The sequence below is a fragment of the Triturus cristatus genome, chromosome 5_2, assembly GCF_964204655.1.
Source record: "Triturus cristatus chromosome 5_2, aTriCri1.1, whole genome shotgun sequence".
In the NCBI taxonomy this organism is placed as follows: Eukaryota; Metazoa; Chordata; class Amphibia; order Caudata; family Salamandridae; genus Triturus; species Triturus cristatus.
In genome coordinates, this window is record NC_140588.1 from 641,579,889 (window position 1) to 641,602,101 (window position 22,213).

Here is a 22,213-nt window from a genome sequence, read left to right on the forward strand (position 1 = left end):
TGAATGATGCTTGCTTTCCCTGTGGTGCATTCAGAGCAGCTCACCAGGCCTGCAGAGGTTAGAGAGCTGCAACCTCTTTCTTTCCCCTATTTAGTGAACACAATAACAACAACAAAAACACTGAAACTCACCAGTTATAGAAATTCTCTAGTAATTATAACTTGTGTTTTAAAGTAACCATAACTCTTGCCCCATCATGCAATGTGTTGTCATCAATGATGTTGTTTCAGATGATGCCATAGAACATGTCATACGCCAAGATTTTCTAAGTGGTCATTTCAGGACTGCTTTTATCCTATTGTCACACACAGAATATGCTCTCTTAGAAGTAATGCTGCGAGTTCTTGGCACTTCTGAGCAAATTATCGGGTCTTCTTTGATAAAATGTCAATGCTTGTGCAGTATCATTTGAATGGAGGTATCTTGACTGTTATACTTGCCGATGAGTCCAATATGTTGAGCTAACTACTTCTCATTATGAGTAGACTTATTAGTAAAAATATTGGATTCTGTACTATTCAGGTTACCTCTGGGTTCTCTAACAGATTCCTCTGGTAACGTCTTTTGACAAACCTATCAATCATTTCATTTTGGTAATCACTGGATATTTCTTTCTACTACAATTTCTTATTAACCTTAAAGGTTCCCCATAACATATACTTGCCCTGAGAATTTTTGGATGAAAATGTGTTGCGTATAATGCAGTGACCCTGCTGTGGATTTTCTGAACAATTTGGTTTCAGTCTTACAGCCCTTAATGACTTCAGTTGGGTCCCAAAAGTTCTCTAATGCTACTAGTGAGTTGTAGATTCAAATTATCAACATTGATTTTCCGCACAAATGTATGCACGCTTTCAACAGAGCCTTTCCAAATCACTAAAATGTTTTCATTAAATCTGACACATAGGATCAAATGTTCATTCCATGCTGTTGCATCAGCTATTCCCACTAGCTTATGTACAAACATGCATAGCTGAGGACAAAGCAGTTGACCATCACAGTTTCCTAAACACTATCTGATCATCATTAATAAGATCTGTTGATGCTTATACACTTAATTTATCCCATCACTGTGATGAATGCTAGTATGCAGTGCCGTTACATCTAATGAAATTAACAAGTAATCATTTTCCTAGGGAATGTCATACATTCCTTTTAGAAAGTCTTCTGTATCTCTCATACACACACACAGAAAGGAAAAAAGATACATGTTGAATAAAGTCTCCATCTTGTTTACATAAATCTATGATTCTATGAATCTATGGTTAATATGAGCCCCTCAGATTGTGTAATAGCTTGAGTGGATTCCTGCCTGTTTTCTCACCCAGAATCCCCCACAATTGTCAAGGGATGGGTCAAAAAGGATTTTTTTCCTGCATTAGGCAGGAAAACACAGACACAGACACTTCCAGCCAATGACCAAACATGTGCCACCCTACATTCCTATGCTTTTTAGGATTAAAACATTGCTAAATTAATTTGAAAAACCTAGTTGACACCACAGTGACTACACATGGTCCATATTCTGACAGTTTCTGTTGCTGAAGGCACTGCTAGTAACACAAGTCATAAGGCAGCTTCTGGAACTTTCCCATGCAAAAACGTTAAGAAAATCTGTGATATAAACCAAAATTCAAGGTTTCATGGCAGTCAGGGTAAAAATATCTATTAGGATCTATGCAAGAGACACCACCCTAGACTCCCTTGGGTATTCAGTTTTCAGAAATACTACAGATACCCGTATCGCTAGAAAGTGTCCATTTGAAAAGGTAAAATCTTAATATTTTCATGTTGCATTGTAGGGATTTTCATGGCTTAGATATAGGCCCATCCACTGAAATGTGGTACCTTTCTTATCAAGTATTTTACAAATGGCAAGTATTCCTAAACACATTAACTTTACTTCATATCTATTAATCATTCATTACATTTTGTCATATGATTTGCTGTGTTGTCTGTAGACAATTAAATCATTAGAAGCTACAGCTCAGGTTTTGGATTTGGCTATTTCCTGCTTTTGGACAACCAACAAACACAATTTATCCCTGCAAACACAAAAGACTGATAGTCTAAATGTGTGTATTACATTTGTAAATTGGACATCAGGGCATATTATTACATATGAAAATGTTGACACCTATTTATATTGTGTCATAATAATTATCACATTTTTTATATTTCCATGGTCATTTTGGGGGGAGGGGAGGAATCCACGAGCTATCTTCTCAAATGTCCACTAACTGCATTCCAAATGTTATCTAAATTTCAGAAATGTATAGCTTTCCAGATTCACCCATTGGGTTTCACACAAATTTCCACCGCAATTGTAAATTGTATTGCTGTCATAAAAAATGGAAAAAGTGTGAAAAAAATGTTTTTCACATCTCTACTTCTTTACAAAAGCTGAGGCAAGGGTGATATCAGTAGAACAAATTTTCTGTTGCTGCCATTGTTAGAGAAAACATACAATTTATTCCCATTTTCCCACAAAAAAGCAATGTTCTTACATTTTGTCTATTTACACATGCCCCTCGAGAGGACTGGCTAACTTTAAAAAAACATAAATTAGACCTGAAAACCTATCATGGAAAAAGTTAAGAAGGGTTATGGGACAAGTGCCTCAAACCACAAAATGGGATATGCACTGAGGGCCTAAGGGAGCTTCAGCATTAATGAGTTTAAAGGACTTCTCCTGTTTGGAAATGGCCATATATCATTTTAACCTGTCTGATTTCCTGTGTCTAAAAATTCACATGTTGAATCCTGTGACAGCAATACTAATACCCACTACCTTCTCCAATGCACTGGCATTTGAAGAAAAACATTTGCAGATGCAAACACCTGGGTTTGTGGTAGGGGTGGGCGGAATTTGCGAAATTCACTTTCGCAAATTATCGCGAAAATGTTAAAAATCTCTGCAAACACGCGGAAATATCGCGAAGATGCGGACGTTTTTTTCCCGTTCGTTCGCGGTATTTTCTGCGTGGTCGCGGCTCGCCAACTTACCCATGCGGTTGCTCGCAGACGCGGCCATCTTGTTTTCACTTGTCTCGCGATGCATGATCGCGAGAAGAAAGACGTGATCGCGCGACGAATGACGTTACTGCGGGCGCGAACTGTCGCGAGACAGTGCAAATGGCTACCAACAATCCAACATCTCGTGGAGAACGCGACCGGATCGGGAAAACTTGTCGGCGAACGCGGGGATTCAGGTAAGGCGATCGCACGCACGCGAGAATGTATTATTTTACAGCGCGAGCAAGCAAACAATTTCCGGTAAAATGCGGATTGCGGAAATTTTTACATTTTCGCGCTCTCCGCGGAACGTGAAAATGTCAAATTATCGCAATTTCCGCGAGCGGAACGGAATTTTAGCCCAGGCCTAGTTTGTGGTGCAACCAATCATTTTAGGAAGATAGCTTTGTTGAAATAGACATGTGTCACATGTTGTTTTTCGAAGCATGTTTCAAACTGGTTAGGTGCTTGGCTGGTGCATTTGGTATTGAAGTTAAACATTTTCAAAATAGTTGCATATCAATCAACAATCTCGACCAAAACACAGCCTTGCAAGCAAGTGGTAACCAAAGGGTGTCTAGAGCTCCCCTAGTTCACTGTGAAGTTGAGTCTCATGCCAGAATGGATGTCTCATGATCGACAGAAAAATAAAATAGAGCAATAGCAAAAACATATGGGTGCTCATTCACCAAGCAATGTCTATGTAGCAAAAATCACCTTGAATTGGAGTACAGGTTTTAGAAAAGAAAATAATCATACCCAAAACCCTGGAGCTCCTTAATCACTTACTTATGTTCCCAACAGCCTTGTGTAGGATTGTGTGTTGACTAACTCTAACCTGTCACTGTTATTATGATTAACTACTACAAGACCACCATGGCTAGGGGTATACACAAAAGCAAACAATAATCCTCAAAGTCTCAAGAACACAATCAGATTTCAGTTCAAACAAGTGATTCAAACACTCTAATTGGCTAAACTGTGCAAGTAGTGTCAGCATGTAGTTATAGCTACTTGGAGGAACTTTTGTTTCGAGCATTGTAACTTGTGTATGGTGCTTAGGGGGTGTTATATAGGGAGTGCAAAGGTAAATTGGTGCGTATGAAATGAATTTGGTATTTGCAAAGTGGAAATCACTGACTCCTATGGGTCTGATGGCGCTGGGGGCGTAAGGTGAGGTGCTGCTGGAGTTGGGAATAAAGCTGATGAACTACTGACCCCTATTGTGAACTTTTAACGTGCACGTGCCGTTGAATGTTCGATAAAATGTTGCAAAAGTATATTGTTAGGTTAAAAAAAAAAAGATGAACTTTTAACCTGCAAGTGTCGTAGAAGGTTCCAGAAAGTGTGGTGATAAAATAGGTTGAACTTGTGACCTGTATATGGCGCGGAATAATAAGTAGCTTTTCGGAAGGAAAATTCTAAATTAACCAATGGAGGTAAGTTTTGGAATTTCGTTGAAGTATTCTGATTTGTTCTTTACATGTATTTATGTGTGGAGCGACAGAGAAATTGTGCCTTTCCTGGTTTCATTCTTGATGAAGTCGGAGCTTTGCATGTACTGTGTGAGAAAGAGAGAATTGTATGCGTGTGTCATTTGAAATCTGGATAACAACTACAAAAGTGAGTTAGAAATGACCAAGGTGTGTTATTTGTTTTATAGTATTGATTAAGTATTTGAGGTGATGTTTTTAATTTTGAAAGTATTTTTATTTCAAAGTAATATAGTGTTAGTAAAGTGTGGTGTTTGATATTGGTTATGAAATATGCATAACATTTGAGCTGTTGTTATATAAGTATTTTATATATGTTTGTCATCTTTTTAGGACTGTATTGTTTTGAAAATGAGGTACAGCGTTAATTTGAATTTGTAATGTATTTGGGGAGATAAAGAAAATGTCGCACGTTTGCAACTGATAATTTTTGTGGAAATAGTGGGGTGGGGGTGGTGGTAGGAGACGTATGTGTTAATAAGTTAAAAGCAATAAAACGAAATGCAGAAATGTTATGTGGGCAGATTGTGGTCTTATTTTTGACACTGAGAGGTAGGTTTGAATGTAAGTCAGGATAGGTTGTTGTACAGTGGGGCCGTGTACAGTGTTTGGAGATTACATGGAGAGGAGATGGAGATAGGAAAAGTGATATGTTCCTTTTATATGTACGCATAGTTTGAATCATGTGATCCTAAGTTGAGATAAATATGAATATGGTTTCTGGTTTGCATTTGGGTATAGTGAATAGTTTTTGTAGTTTCTGACTAGTGAATGATAAAAAGGTAGATATACTAAAATATATGGTAGTAAACTTATTCATTATTGTCTGTTCTTATGGAATAGAAGTAGTTGGGGAGTGCTTCTTTAGAAGAGATGTTTTATAAATGTGTGAGAGATAAAGAAAATGTAAATGTGCGGTATATTTTCTGTATGGGTTTTTTGACATTAGAGAACTACATGTGATTATAAGTGATACTATTTGTCAGGCTGTGTCGCAGTGGCGGATATATGTAGGTGTTAAAGTGTTTTACTGATGGTGAGCTTCACTATCCCTTTTGAGACACTCGTCAATTTATTCATTCCTTTTAATATCTTTAATATAGATACAGTAAAGAGACTGTATTTCAAAAGTTTGGGAATTAGAACTTTGTTTACTCTCCCCATGCCCTGATATACACTCTAGAGAGTGTTTAAACGACTTTCGTAACATATAGATAGCTAGTAAAGGTGGTGTCGTTCGACAGGGCCCATTTATAAACCGTGCTATGGGATGGTTTATGTTTTACCCGCTAATTTGCATGTTTGAATACTTTTTGCTGATAAGTGTTCCAGCAGACACCTGTTAAAATTAACGTCGCATATGGGTATAGTGGCGCTACTGGGAATGGTGGGGGTTTCTGTTTGATTTCGTACGGTTAAGCAAGGGTGGGGGTGGGTGTGGAGGAGGTGGTTATGTTGCTGATTGAAACACAGAATATAGTAACGTGCAGATGTCGAGCTACTAAAGGTGATCTAGTACCACTGGGAGCACTTATAAAGTGCCCTATGGGATGGGATATGTTTTAGTTGCAAATTTGCATGTTTTAATATGTTTTGCTGGTGAGCGTTTCAGGAAACATCTGTTCAAATTAAGTCTCTGTTTGGCTATAGTGACGCTTCTACGTTTGCTGGGGCTCTTTCTTTTATTGCGTAAAGTTAAGCAAGGGCGGGTGTTGAGGTGGTGCAGTGGTACTGTGACTATTTATAAACCGCCGTATGGTATGGTGTATGTTTGAGTTGCAAAATTGCAGGTTTTAATAGGTTTTGCTGATGAGCGTTCCGGCAGACACCTGTTGACATTAAGTCTATGTATGGCTATAGTGGCGGTAACGGGAGAGCCGGGGCTCGTTGTTTGATTACATAAGATTAAGCAAAGGATGGGTGGAGGTGGGGGAGGTGCGTATGTTGCTGATTATAAGACAGATATTTGTAACGTGGGCATGTGTAGTTACTAAAGGTAATGTAGTTTCAGTGGGCCCATTTATAAACGGTGCTATGGGATGGTTTATGTTTTCCCTGCCAATTTGCATGTTTGAATAGTTTTTGCTGATAAGTGTACCGGTAGACACATGTTAAAATTAAGCCTGTGTATGGGTATAGTGGCGCTACTAGGAATGGGGGCTTTCTGTTTGATTTCGTACTGTTAACCAAGGGCGGGGGTGGGTGTGTGGGAGGTTGTTATGTTGCTGTTTGAAATACAGAATATAGTAACGTGGAGATGTGGAGCTACTAAGGGTGATGTAGTATCACTGGGAGCACTTATAAAGCGCCCTATGGCATGGTATATGTTTTACCCGCAAATTTGCATGTTTTAATACGGTTTGCTGATGAGCTTTTCAGGAGACATCTGTTGAAGTTAAGGCTGTGTATGGCTATAGTGGCGCTTCTACGTTTGCTTGGGCTCTTTCTTTTATTGCGCAAAGTTAAGCAAGGGCGGTTGTTGAGGTGGTGTAGTGGTACTGTGACTATTTATAAACCGTCTTATGGTATGGTGTATGTTTGAGTAGCAAAATTGTAAGTTTTAATCGCTTTTGCTGATGAGCGCACCTTTTGACATTAAGTCTATCTATGGCTATAGTGGTGGTAACGGGAGTGCAGGGGTTCATTGTTTGATTTCGTAAGGTTTAACATGGGTATGGGTGGGGGTGGGGGATGTGCGTATGTTGCTGATTATAAGATGGACATTTGTAACGTGGGCATGTGTAGTTAGTAAAGGTAATGTAGTTTGAGTGGGCCTATTTTTAACCATGCTATGGTATTGTTTATGTTTTTCCCGCGAATTTGCATGTTTGAATACTTTTTGTTGATAAGTGTTCCGGCACACCTGTTAAAATTAAGCCTGTGTATCGGTATAGTGGCGCTACTAGGAATGGTGGGGGTTTCTATTTGATTTTGTACGGTAAAGGAAGGGCGGGGTGGGTGTGAGGGAGGTGGGTATGTTTCTGATTAAAACACAGAATTTAGTAACATGCAGATGTCGAGCTACTGAAGGTGATGTAGCACCACTGGGAGCACTTATAAAGTGCCCTATGGCATGGTACATGTTTTACCCGCAAATTTGTATGTTTTAATAGGCTTTGCTCATGAGCGTTCCGGTCTACAGTTGTTGAAATTAAGTTCTTGTATTGGTATAGTGTGTTTACTAGGTTTGGTGTGGCTCGTTCTTTAATTTTGTGAACTTAAGAAAGGATGGGAAAGAGGGTGGTGCAGTGGCAGTGTGCCCATTTATGAATCGCTTTATGGTATGGTATATGTTTTTCTGGCAAATTCCCATGTTTTAATACATTTTGGTGATGAGTGTTCCAGCAGACAGGTACAAAAATTGCACAACATTTCTGTGGATAAGATATCATCGTGCTGATAGACACTCTTGTACTGTGGTAAAAGGCTGATAGCGTTGATGGAAAATTATGAAACTTGGTGTCATTGTAGATTTTAATGGAAGGTTACACTGTTTGTTTGTTAGAATGGTGTAGTTAGGGTTCTAAGTGGGAGAAAAAAAAGTGGGGGTGCTCTAAAAGGGGGGGGCAAAGCTCCTAAAGGAGTGTTGGCTATGCAAGTTGGGGTGTGGTCTAAATCAAGATAAGTATCATTGTGTGCTTTAGACGAAAAGCAAAGATCTTGAAGTAGAAAATAATGCGAGTAGTAAAGGAACTGTTTGTTTGAGTAAAAGCAAAAGACAATTTTAAAGAAAAATATTATGAACATTTAATGAGAAAAACATCACATAAAGCAAAAAGAAGAATTTTTCAAGTAAGGTGAAACAGAGTTCAATTTCAAATATGAGGAAAAGGAAAGATGATAAAGAAATAGTATCTGGTACTCGGAGACTAAAACAATTTCAAGAAATTCGTCAGAGACTTTTTCGATCTAGAGTGATTCAGAATTTATTGAAAACATGCTGCAAATATAAAAGAAGAATGTTCCAATTCAAAGAGAAGCAGCATATTGAAAGTATAGTGGATACTGATTTCAGTTTGAAACAGAGGTTGTTCATTTTGATTTTAAAGAGATTGAAAGTATTGGATAAAATAGTGAAAGTATTGAAAGATAAAAGTAGAAAAAAAAGACTTGTGAACAGAGCCAACTTTTGTAAAATCTTTAGTGGACATTGGAGACATATTTCTAGTACTGATCCTTTTTTAATGAGGAAAGTTACTTCCAGGAAAATAGTTTATCATTTGCAGTTGATACTGGAGGTCATTGCTACGAAGTTCAGGATGGTGTTCCTCTTCCAAAGGAGGAAATGGTTGGTAAAAGTGCAGAAAAGTAAATAGCTGAAGAAGTGCAAGGGAAACGTCCACGAGCTCCTGTGTATAAGTGGAGTTGTAGTAGCATTTGTAGCATTCAACAGGAATCCATTGATATAATGAGAAATTTGCTACGAGAATATACTCAGAAAAGTATAAAACAGAAGATTAAGTTGTTACCAGGACTAGATCCATGTAATGTAAGAAAAAATACTGAGAAGTATGGGCATTCTTTCAAGAAAAGTTTGTAGAAGTGTTTTTCATCATTTGAGGATGTTAGCAGTACACCATTCAGAAATGCGGAACTTTGTAAAGAAACTGTACTATGTAAAATGTCCTGCATTAATTTTAAGTGAACTGAATGGAAGTCTTTTATATGGTTCTTTATCAGATGTTCAAAAAAAGTGTGATGATATTGAAATGCGATATTTTGGTTCAGAAGAGCAGTTCATAGAAAGTGAAAGTTTGACAATTACAGATGTTGGAGGAGATGAGAAAGTGATTAGCACTGATTAGTTTGAAGAAGAAATTGGAAAGTTTTAATGTAGTGTGCTCTGAAATACCAAACTATGTTTGTGTTTGTTGTCGACGTACTCATTATAAAAGTCAAAGTAGGAATGTTGATTTGTATTGGAAAAGTGGAAAGGAGAACAATGGTAAGTGGGAAGAATTTGCAACTTACTTGTTTGTTGAAGGTCGATTTGTGTTAGGTACTGATCAACGTATATGTAAATATTGTTACAACAAATTAGAAGAGAACAAAATGCCTGCTAGAGCAGTGCATAATAAGTTGGAGTTAGTAGCTATTTCTGCAGGAGATGGCCAAATTGAATGCATATGAGTCAGTTCTAATTCAATCTGTTCATCCTTTTCAAACTATAATTCGGATGGAGCCAAAAACAGATAAACTGTCACCAACAGACTTGCAAAGAGGGCTGAAAGGAAGAGTGGTGTACTTACCTTTGGATTTTAAGAAAAACATTGAAACTATTGCTGGAGAGAAAGAGGAAGATGAGGCAGTAGTTATTTTAGTAAATGGTATACCCAAAAAGAGTCTGAACATATGGCAAGAAGTTGTGGATGTTAATAAAGTTGAAAAGGCCACCTTATATCTTATAGAGAACAATATTTATTACAAAAATGTAAATGTGGATGAACAGGTAATACGTTTAGAAGATGATTTTGACATTTCTAGTGGTGAAATGGAGAAAGCGGACAAGTCATGGACTGAAGAGATTCATGAACATTATACAGTATGTCCTTTGCATTCAAAAGAAGTGATAGGAAGTAGCATTGAGTTATTTCAAATGAAAAAAGGACAGGGAACTCCAATGAGTGTGTGGGAGAAAAGCTTGGAAGCTCATTGTTTTCCACAGTTGTTTCCTACTGGAGAAGGTGGACGATATGATGACCGACCTGTACTGATTCCAGCTTCAGAATATCGGTCAAGAAGATTATATTCTGAAGATCCTAGATTTTGACAGTGCATTTCATACATATTTCACCTTTTGTTTGAAAGTGATCTGTCTTCTCTCTCATATGCAGTGAATAATATACTTAAAACTGGAGTTCATGAATCACTTCTTTCTGCGAAAGAATTTGTGGAGAAAGTTCAAGGAACAGATGAAAATTTAGAAGCACAGTTAATCAATTTGATGGCATGTCAACGTGGAACAAATGAGTGTTGGTATCGTCGTCATGGAGAACTCAAGTGTATGTTATGGAATTTAGGTACACCAACATGGTTTGTCACACTTAGCTGTGCAGAGTATGCATGGGAAGATTTGCTTGAGTTTTTAAGAGAAGCGAATTATAATATAAAATATGTTGAAATAAAGTCTCCTGGTGAACTGTGTTCATTGGTTCCTGTAAATGTGTGCAGATATTTTATTCATAAGCTTCAAGGTATGATTTCTTTTATCTGTAATAAAAAGAATCCACCTTTTGGAGAAAGGAGTACCAAGCAAGAGGTGCACCTCATATACATATGCTACTATGGGTCAAGGATGCACCTAAATTTGGAACTGATTCTGATGAAACAGTATTGTCTTTCATCGAACAGTATGTGACATATGTGATTCCAAGAGAAGGAGGAGATAGAAGCTTGAGACAGCAAGTTTTACGTTTCCAAAGTCACCGTTGTGGAAAGTACTGCAGAATAAAATACAAGTCTAAAGAAAATTTTACACCAAATGTCGGTTTGGTTTTCCAGGTCCAGTCATTTGTAAAGGAAGATTAAATTCTTTTTTTTCTTCTGTGAGGCACACAATACCTAGGAAATCTCCAAAGACTACCTACAACTGAAAAAGAACAGAAGTGTCAAAGTATATCAATGACTACAATCTAGTCATTTTAAAAATGTGGAATGCGAACATGGACGACCAGTATGTTGCGGATATCTCAATTGCTGTTGCACGTTATGTTACATCGTACATAACAAAATCTGAAAAAACAGAAATGAAACAAATGTGGGAAGAAATTGCACATGAGAATAGTTTTAGCAAAAAATTGTACAGCTTTAGTTTGAAAATGCTTTCCCACCGAGAAATTGGATCTTATGAATGTTCAGACCGCTTGTGTTCTTCAAGTTTATATTCAAAGTCACGAGGAATCATTTGGGTAAGTTTAGGTCTTGCCTGCAAACGAAATAGAGTGTTGAAATTATTGGAAGAAATTGAACAATTAGCAGCAAATGAGCCAGATAGTACAGACATTCTTATAACTAATATGCTGGAAACATACTATCCAAAAAGGAGTCAACATCTGGAACAGCTATGTTTGTATGAAGTACTTCAACATTACAGCTTCAAAAGAAATGTTAAAGAGAATTTAAAAGAAGGAACGTTTGCAGTAGTTGGATATCATGGTTGTTTAGTAAAACATGCAAAGGGTAATCTTATAAACCACAAGAAAGTTAGTTGTGAAACTCCAGATAAGCGAGTATTTTACTATTTAGCACTTCTGCAGCTATTTAAACCATGGCGTAGCGAAAGTGAATTACTTGGAGAGTTTGACTGCGACGGAGATTTTTTTAATGCTTGTAAAGATAGCATTCGATGTCCAATTTTCCCTACATATTTAAAAATGTTGAATGATGAAGTTGAACAGGAAAAGACTATTATAGCTGAAATAGCTCATGAAAGTTCTCAAGATAGTCAAAGTAGTGGTCCATGTAGTCAAGGACCTCTTGGACAACCAATGCTCGAAAATGAAGCAGTGATTGCTATGCATGAAGTCGAAATTGCAATGCAAAAGTAAATATTGAACAGAAAGAAATATATGTGCAAGTGAGAGAACGGATAGAACCTGGTTTGTTGCATGAAAAAAAAGAATGTCTGTGTTCATCTTTTAAACCTCTTCTGATGTACATCAGTGGTCAAGCTGGGACAGGCAAAAGTTTTTTAATTAACGTTTTGACCATTTATCTTAAAAAAACGACTGGTTCACATTTATGTGGTGTGGTAACAGCTCCAACTGGATTAGCTGCACACAATGTTAAAGGACTTACTTTGCATAGATTATTGATGTTACCAGTGGAGCATGATAATAAATTACAATATCAGAAGTTGTCTGGAGAAGCTTCTTTTGAAGTGTCAAGAGTGCTGAAGAAAATGAAACTTTTAATTATTGATGAGGTGAGCATGGTCTCAAACTTAATCCTTGCTTTTGTACACTTAAGAATGCAACAGGTATAAAAAACAGATCACGACGTTCTCTGTGGGGGGAAACCTTTAATTGTATTTGGAGATCTACTACAACTAACCCCTGTAAAAGGAGAACCAGTGTTTAAAACTCTTCTACATGAAGATACTAAGAAATCTTTGGGAAGTATTAGAAATGTTAATCTGTGGTTACATTTTGAATATAAAGAATTCACTCAGAATATGGAATAAGCAAGAGATTAAGATTATGGAAATATTCTAAAAGATGTACAAATTGGTGTTCTAAGCAAACATGGTAAACAAGGTTTTCAAAGTCGTCTACTAAAGAATTTGTTTACAAATGAAAACACACAAGCAGAAGTAATGTACAAGAAAATGAAAGAAAAAAGTCTATAGTTTGCTTAATGCCTACAGTGGAAGATTGTTATACATTTAATAGAGAGCTTATGAAATTGGAATATCAAGAAATAGTTCACATTGAAGCTATTGATCAGATAGAGCATCAAGGAATAACAATTGTTCTTCAGAAAAACTACAGACTAAATGGGATTCTTTGGAAAAGTCTGTATCAAAAACTGCTGGCTTAGAAAAAAATGTAGATGTATGTTTAAACTGTCGGGTAATTTTGAAGCGTAATCTGAATGTAGAAGAAGGTTTAGTGAATGGAGCAATGGGGAAAGTTGTTGATTTTGTGAAATATCAAAATAGAAATGGAATTGAATTTTTGAAAGTTACATTTGATCAGATTGCAGAGGTAAGACAGATTGCACATTCTGACACACGTTTTTTGCTTGTAAAAGACTTGTGTGTTCATAGAAAACAGTTTCCCTTCCGTTTAGCATAAGCAATAACTATTCACAAATCACAAGGTTTAAGTGTAGATAATGCTTTGGTAAATATTGGGAAAACTGTGTTTAAAGAGGGAATGGTATATGTTGCATTATCACGAGTTAGAACGTTGTCTGGTTTGTATTTAATTGATTTTGATGAGAATAAGGTTAGTGCTGATGTTAATTGTGTAAGAGAATATAATCGTTTGAGAAGGCCTTATGCTCCCCATTTAGGTGAATATCCTATTTATGAGAAACGTGTTATGTGTTCAAAACGCAAATATGTTGAAGAGTGAACTATGGTTGAAAAGCAGAAAGAAAATCAACAGAAAAGAAAAGATGTAAAGAAGCAGAAAATATAAACAAGTGATGATGTTATTGGATACCAATTAGAAAATGCTTCTGGTGTCAACTGCTGTGGTAATGTCATTCTAAATGTTATATTTTATCTTGAAGATGTTTGTGGTGAAATTATGGAAAGTCAGGAAAAAACTTTATGTTCTGCACTCTACACTTTATTTCAAGAATTGAGAACTGATAGAAGTAAGATTCATTCTGCTTCTGGTATTTGCCAACTGTTGGATACATGTATGGATCTTTAACGTTCAGTGCTAATATACGGCAAGATGCACTAGAATTTCTGATGGTTATGCTTGGAGTACTAGAAGATGAAGGAATTCAGATTGAGAGTTTATTTGGACTCAATTACAAATGGGAACATAAATGTGAAGAGTGTTTGTTAACTTCAAGCACATAGTTGACGGAGAACGATTTTTATATTCAACAATACCTGACTGCAAATCTGTACCATTTTCCAAATTAGTAAAAGAAGGTGATCATGAGATGATGTGATCTCGTTGTAAATCAAGAATGCTATCTGCATTATGCCTAAAAGATTTGGAAAATATGTGATTATAATGCTGCAACGCTGTAGCCCAAATGGAAAAAAAGTGGAAACCAAAATTAAAAATGTTGTTGCTAATCAAGTATCTATTTCTGGAAGAACTTTTGCAACAGTTTCTATTGTTTTCCATGCTGGAAGTGCTACTACAAGTGGACATTATACAGTTTATTTAAAGTGCAATAATGGTTGGAGTCACTGTAATGATACACACTTGGAAATGAAACCAAGATTGCCTTATGAATTACCCAACTCATACTTAATTTTTCGGAAACAAAGATTGTAGATACACTATTTGGCTTTAATGGGAAGGTGTATAGATCTTTAAGGAATTCATACTGGAAGCTTTCAAAGCAAAATTTTTGATACATTATCTGGCGGATTGGGAAAATGTGCAGAGAAAGTACGTAAGATCTTTAAGGAATTCATACTGGATGCTTTCAAAGCGAAATTTTTGATACATTATCTGGTGTATCGGGAAAATTGTGCAGAGAAACTACGTAAGATCTTTAAGGAATTCATACTGGATGCTTTCAAAGTGAAATATTAAATACATAATGTGGTGTATTGGAAAAATTGTGCAGAGAAACTACGTAAGATCTTTAAGGAATTCATACTGGATGCTTTCAAAGCAAAATTTTTGATACATTTTCTGGTGTATCGGGTAAATTTGCAGACCATCTACGAAGTAAAGGTAAGCTTTGAACATTTGAAGTACTATTGGATGTGTTATTTGTGTTGATTTTGTATTATATTTGAGAGAATTAGGGGTTTTTTTTTAACAATCTAGTAGATTGTTTTTTTTTTCCTGCTGTTTATGATCAAACTACACTGGCATCACTGTGAATAGTGAAGTTAAGTAGTAGCAGATGACAGCAAAAAAATGGAGTAAAAATGGTTATCTGAATGTTAAATGTTTTTGTATTATTTAAAAACTCATTGTAATTTGTGAAATGTATTATGTTACATAGTACTTTTGCAGTTTATTTTATGTAGTTCAAAAGTTAGAAAAAAATGTATTAATGACAAATACACAATAGTAGTTTGATCTTTAAAAAACCTTTGAAATTCATTGAAAAAAACCATAGGTTTCAGAGACGTTATACTTAGAAATTAGCTTTTAAAAAACCTTTGAAATTCATTGAAAAAACCATAGGTTTCAGGCACATTATAGATAGAAATTAGCATTTAAAAAACCTTAGAAATTCACTGAAAAAACCATAGGTTCCAGGGAAGTTATAGTTAGTTGGACATTTGACTTATATAAAACCCGAGAAATTTGCCTGTTATAGTTAGTTGAGCTAACTATAACTCGCACCCCCGCAATGCACTGCTGATGACATCACATATTACATCACTCATGACATGGTCAGTGACATTGCTGATGACATCTCAAATAACATCACTGATGACATCATCTACGTGAAAATCAGATGCACCTGATCAGACCCTAATATAACACTTGATACACCCAGTCTAAAATACAGACTATAATTTTCAAACCCGTGAACACAGCAATACCAGTTAGTGCACTCTCTAATTTGTAGGTCTACACACATCCATTCATTCACCTATATAGTCACTCATACATACAGTCAGCCATCAATACAGCATTATCATATCCAGTCACATATCTATACAGACACTCACACACTGCCTCGCATTCTTAGAGTTATTCACACACCTAGTCAGTAAGGGAAATAATCAATAACACTTTCATTTACTCACCTGAACAGTTATACACATACCACATCACTTGAACATATACTAACTCATACTTACACTCTAATACAATAACTAATACAAGGACACACTTTCACAATCACTAATTCTCACATATAGTCATTTATATAGTTCAACACTCAAATATACTGCCTTTCACATATGAAGTTACTCACATGTACCACTGAGGCATCCAATCACTCACCGAGACACTCATACACACTCACTCAGCCATACAGACATTCACAGATACAGACTTGAACACATATACCTAGTGAATTAGCCACTCACACATCTATGCAGAGAGTCACACCCCCCACCCACGCAGACACTCAGGTACTCATACAGGTACTCAGACAAGCAATGAATAGCTCATATAGATCCTCATTTAGTTGCTAACCAAACCATGGAACTGCTTACACACCAACTAACAACCTAAACTGTGTGAATGTCTATATCAGCTGCTAACACATGCATTAAGCAAGACACAATTAATTAGTCACTTATACAGTTAGTCACACACCTACTTAATCATCCATCCTGAGTCTTATACACTCATTCATTCTTCAATACAACTTGACATATATATATTTGTAAAACATATTTAAACTTTACAGAAACATACATTCACTGGATGATGTCATCAGTGATGTCATCAGTGATGTCATTTGAGATGTCATCAGTGATGTCACTGACCATGTCATGAGTGATGTAATATGTGACATCATAAGCAGTGTATTGTGGGGGCGTGAGTTATAGTTAGCTCAACTAACTATAACAGGTGATTTGCTCTGGTTTTATATAAGTCAAATGTCCAACTAACTATAATGTCCCTGAAACCTATGTTTTTTTTGTGAATTTCTAAGGTTTTTTAAATGCTAATTCCTAACTATAACGTCCCTGAAACCTATGGTTCTTTCAGTGAAAAAATATATACATATACGTATATATATATATATATATATATATATTCACTGAAAAAACCATAGGTTTCACACACGTTATAGTTAGGAATTAGCATTTAAAAAACCTTGCAAATTCACTGAAAAAACCATAGGTTTCACACATGTTATAGTTAGCTGGACATTTCACTCGTAAAAAACCAATGAAATTCCCCCGTTATAATTAGTTCAGCTAACTATAACTCGCGCGCCCACAATCCACTGCTGATGACGTCACATATTACATCACTCATGACATGGTCAGTGACATCACTGATGACATCACTGATGAGATCTCAAATGACATTACTGATGACATCACTGATGATGTCATCCAGTGAATGTGTGTTTCTGACCAATTTTAATATGTTTAATATATATAGTGTGTGAATGGATGATTTTCTAGGTGCGTAACTGACTCTTTAAGTGAGTCATTAAATGTATCTTATTGCAGACTAGTGACTAAACTGTGTGAATGTCTGTATATGTCTGTTGGTGGTGTATAAGTGGCAACATGGTTTTGTGAATAGCTATATGAGTGACTATATGGGTTATTGATTGGTTGTCTAAGTATCTGTATGGGTGCCTAAGTGTTTGTGTGGGTAGGGTGTGTGTGACTCTATGCATAAATGTGTGTGTGGGTGATTCTATGGGTGCATGGTTTTAAGAGTGCATCTGTGATGGACTGTATGGTTGAGTGAGTGTATGTATGGGTGTGTTAGGGATTGAATGTATATCTCAGTAGTACATTTGTGACTAACTACATATGTAAAAGGCAGAATATGTGCGTGTAACAGTATATAAATGAGTAGATATGAGAGTGTGTGATTGTGAAAGTGACTGTATGGATGAGTGTGTGCTTGTATGAATGATTCTATAAGAGGGTAAGAATGTGGTACTTTTTTATGACTAAGTGAACTTGAGTGTGTATAACCACATAGGTGAGTAAATGGGAGTGTGATTATTTGCATGATTGAGTAGGTCTGAGAGTACCTCTATGCATGATTGGTAGTGTGTGAGTGTCTATATAGGTGTATAAATGAATATGATAGTCTTGTATGGAGTGACTGTAAGTATGAGTGACTGTACAGGTGAATGAATGGAGGTGTATGTAGACCTAAGAGTTAATAAGTGGGTATGTAGCTATTGGTTTTGCAGTATGTATGGTTTTGAGAATGGAACTCTTAAATTTTGAGTCGGTGTATCAAAGTTTATATTAGGGTGTGAGAAGATGTGCTAATTTTTCACATGGATGACATCATCAGTGATGTCATGAGTGATGTCATTTGAGATGTCATCAGTGATGTCATGAGTGATGTCACTGACTATGTCATGAGTGATGTAATATGTGACGTCATCAGCAGTGGATTGCGGGCGCGCGAGTTATAGTTAGCTGGACTAACTATAACGGGGGAATTTCATTGGTTTTTTACGAGTGAAATGTCCAGCTAACTATAACATGTGTGAAACCTATGGTTTTTTCAGTGAATTTGCAAGGTTTTTTAAATGCTAATTCCTAACTATAATGTGTGTGAAACCTATGGTTTTTTCAGTGAATTTCAAAGGTTTTTTTAAATGCAAATTTTTTACTTTTTTATTTTATTTTTTATATATTTCTTTTTCAAAAATGTCCCTATGTATACATTTATAAATTATCTGTTTCCTTTAATTTTGTGTGGGTCATTTTTTTTTTACTTTGAATTTGGATAAAGTTGAACAGCATAGTTAATATCTTCTATTAAGTTATGTCCACTTTATTTATTTATTTTTTCTATAAATTCTTAGGGTGCGCGCTCAGAGCGCGCACCTAGTACGTTTGCGTACGTTTTTCATGTATGCAGGCGTACGTTATCTACGTACGCATACATACGTTTTAGTACGCGCTCGCAGCGTGCACCTAGTACGCATGCGTACGTTTTTTGCGTACGTATGATTACGTTATATACGTACGAATACGTACATTTTAGTACGTGCTCGCAGGGCGCACCCAGTACGCATGCATACGTATGCATGCGTGCGTCGTACGTGCTCCACGCGCTACACTCGCATATGCGTGTAGAGTACGCGCGCTGACGTTCGCGCATGCGCGCGTGCTGCGTATCCGGGTTACGTACGCGCATAATACTTATGCGCATGCGCGCGTACGTGTTCGCGCATGCGTAATTGCACCTTGCTCGCTCGGAGCTTGCTCCGTGCGCGCACCTCGGGTTATGTGATTAATAAAACAACACTTTTAATTGGTTTTCATTACTTTCAGTTTCATATTGTTTCAACACCACATCCAATCCCCTCATGGCAAGTCATGTGATCAAGAAACATCACTTTTCATTGGTTCAAAGTACTTTCAGTTCCAGATTCTTCCAAAACCACACCCACTACCCTCATTATTAGTTCTGATTCCCTTGGAGAAGGAGCTACTCTGTTTTTGTGAGACAATGGCAGAGCACCAGCCACCTTCTGAAAGTGAGCAGGACACTCTTGAGAGACAGAGGCAGAGGAAGCAGAAAGACTCCTTTACATGGCAGTTTTTCACTTTTCCTGAGGGACAAAAGAAGGTGAATGCACCAAAGGTCACCTGCACACTGTGTCACCGCACCTTGTCACGTGGGAATGCTAATAAGAAGTACTCTTTTAGTATTCACACTATGATGAGGCACGTTGAGGCAATGCATCCTGTGACTTTTCGTCAAGGTTCTGGAGCAAACCCTCCACCTGCTCAGCCGACGACATCTGCAGCAGCTCAGCCGAGCACATCTTCGGCAGCTCAGGCGAGCACTTCTTCTGCAATGGTGCCTTCACCTTCAAACACACCTCTGGATATTCGTCCTTGTTTTGGGAGGATGATTACACGGTGCATGGATTGTGGTACTCTTATTACTATGGGTGAGAGCAGTATTGATCTCATTCAGAGGAAATTTGAGGAGCCCCCTTGCACTAGGCCATAGTTTTGTTATTTTTTTTTTTAGTTTTTCTCTTCCTCTGTCCCTACATTAACTCAAGGGCTCTTTTTAGAGCCACCTAAAATCAAAACACAAAAACTTGTTTTTTTAATCTATTTGCCTCTTTTTTTTTTCAGGCGCGCACCCAATGACATTTTTTTTTTTTTTTTTTTTTATCATTTTTTTCACCTTTAGTAAACTTTCAGAGACTCCCTCACAAAGAGAGTGGAGTGGCAAAGTAATTAAAAAAGACATGTTGTACATTTCACACATGAAGGGAAAAGAGTCTTCCTATTAAACTTTAAACCCTGCATCAGTACTTACCTATAGGTACACTAAACCTATCAAAAAAGATAATAGCTCATTTTAGTGCTGCATTTGAATTGGCTGTATTTACAAGGAGAGGAAAAGACACACAGAGTGGCGTATCCTCTCCTTGTAAATATGGAAAAGCACCCTGCGCCACTAGTTCATCAAGAAAAGTGACGTAGTGGTGGTGCAGGTGGCTTGTAAATGTGCCCCAGAGATGTTAAGGAAATTAAGGGTAAAACAGACAAACCGAGAGTGACAGATACAGAGACAGAGAGCAAACAACTGAGAAGGAGTAAGGCAGTTAAAAAGACTAAGACATATGGATACAGAGAAAGAAACATGGATGAAAAATTAGTGATGGAGATAGTAAAGGTAGGGGAGTAGTAGAGAAGGAGTGAGGGAGTTACAAAAGAGTAGTAAAGCAGGAAGAGAGAGTGAGAAGAGAAATGAGAAAAGTAGAGTAAGGAGAGGTGAAGAAAAGGAAGCATGAAACGAAAGCAGTGACACATACAGATATGTTACTTACCTGACCATCAAAGTAAACTATTTAGAAATAAATGTTTTTATTTAATTGCAAAGAAAACTGAATTACATCTTCTAAATTTTCTTTCTAGTTCTGAAAAAAAGAAAAAAAGTATTAATATTCAACATTACACTTTATTAAAAAGTACATGTTTTTTCATATTTAGCAAAGCAATTGTTTGCCCTTTTCTTGCTGTTTTCAGAATGTTTTTATTTCACTGAAAATAGTGAAATTGTATTCATCATTTAACAGCGGGCAAAAAAATCTGAAAGATTGTTTAAAAAAGCCCCAAATGTATCCTCACTAAAACATACCTTAATAGAAATGTCAAAAATACCTTTTAATAACAATAACAATTTTCAAGAAATAACGTCTGTAAACCTTGTTGCAAAAGAACATTTTCCAAAATAATATCTGTCAAAGAAGTCCAAAATTGTTTGTTTTACCTTTCCTTGAGGCCAAATGGTAAGTTTAAAATCCCTTACGAGTGAAATATCCAATTTTAATCCTTTTAAATTTTAATAATGCTTTCTTCCGATGCTGATGTTAGTATTTAAAATTTGGGTTTCAGAAAAATTAAGGAACAATTGGGTAAATCATAAGGCAAACGTTGCTTGAAAATCAATTGAGAATCATTACACAGTGTCCATCCTTTTTCACATTTAAGATAAACTGTGTAATGACCAGAAGTTATAGAAGGACCATCATGAAAAAGTATTGCAACTGCTACAAATGTTTTTCTAGATATAGATAATTGGTTGCCAACAAACTTCTTTAGTAAAGTTTCCAATTTTGTTCCATCAGCTCTACAACGTTGTACCATTAAAATTACATACTGTCCATATTTCTTTAAAAATAACGTTGACAACATTTCAGATTTACATTTAGAACATTCCATGTTGTGATTAGCATCTTTAACTAATTTACTAAAAGTCACTGTTTTACTTTCTGGTAAAGGTAAATATATGAACCTTTCAGAATCTACATTACTACTGCTTGTGTTCATACAGTTATCACAACAATGTTCCCATGTATAAGAGACACCAAATAAATGTTCTACTTCTACTCCTTCATCTTCCAGTACCATGAGGATATACATCAAGAATTCCTGTGCATCTTGCTGGACATTTTGTGTAAACTGTGTACATCCAGAACATACATCTAAAAGATTTCTAACATCAGAAGCACTTTCTATTTTAGTTTTATCATTACTCAGCTTCTCATAGAGGAGACTCAGCAAAGAACAGAATCTTTTTTCATGATTTAGTGTTATCTGCTCTTGCAAAAAATCAAGATAAAATGCAACATTCAGCACTACATTTGCGTAGCAGTTGACACCAGAGCTATTTTCAAAATGACAACCAACAACCTCTTCCACACTGTCCTTTTTCTTTTTGCTTGCAGTCACATCACTATCTTTTTGTTTTCTCTTCTGTACATCCTCATTACAGATATTCTCAAATCTCCTTTTCCGACAAACAACACATTTTTTAAACACAGGATACTGACCTAAATGAGGAGCATAGCTTTTTCTTAATCTATTATACTCCTTTACACAGTTTGCATCAGCGCTTACTTTTGAGTCA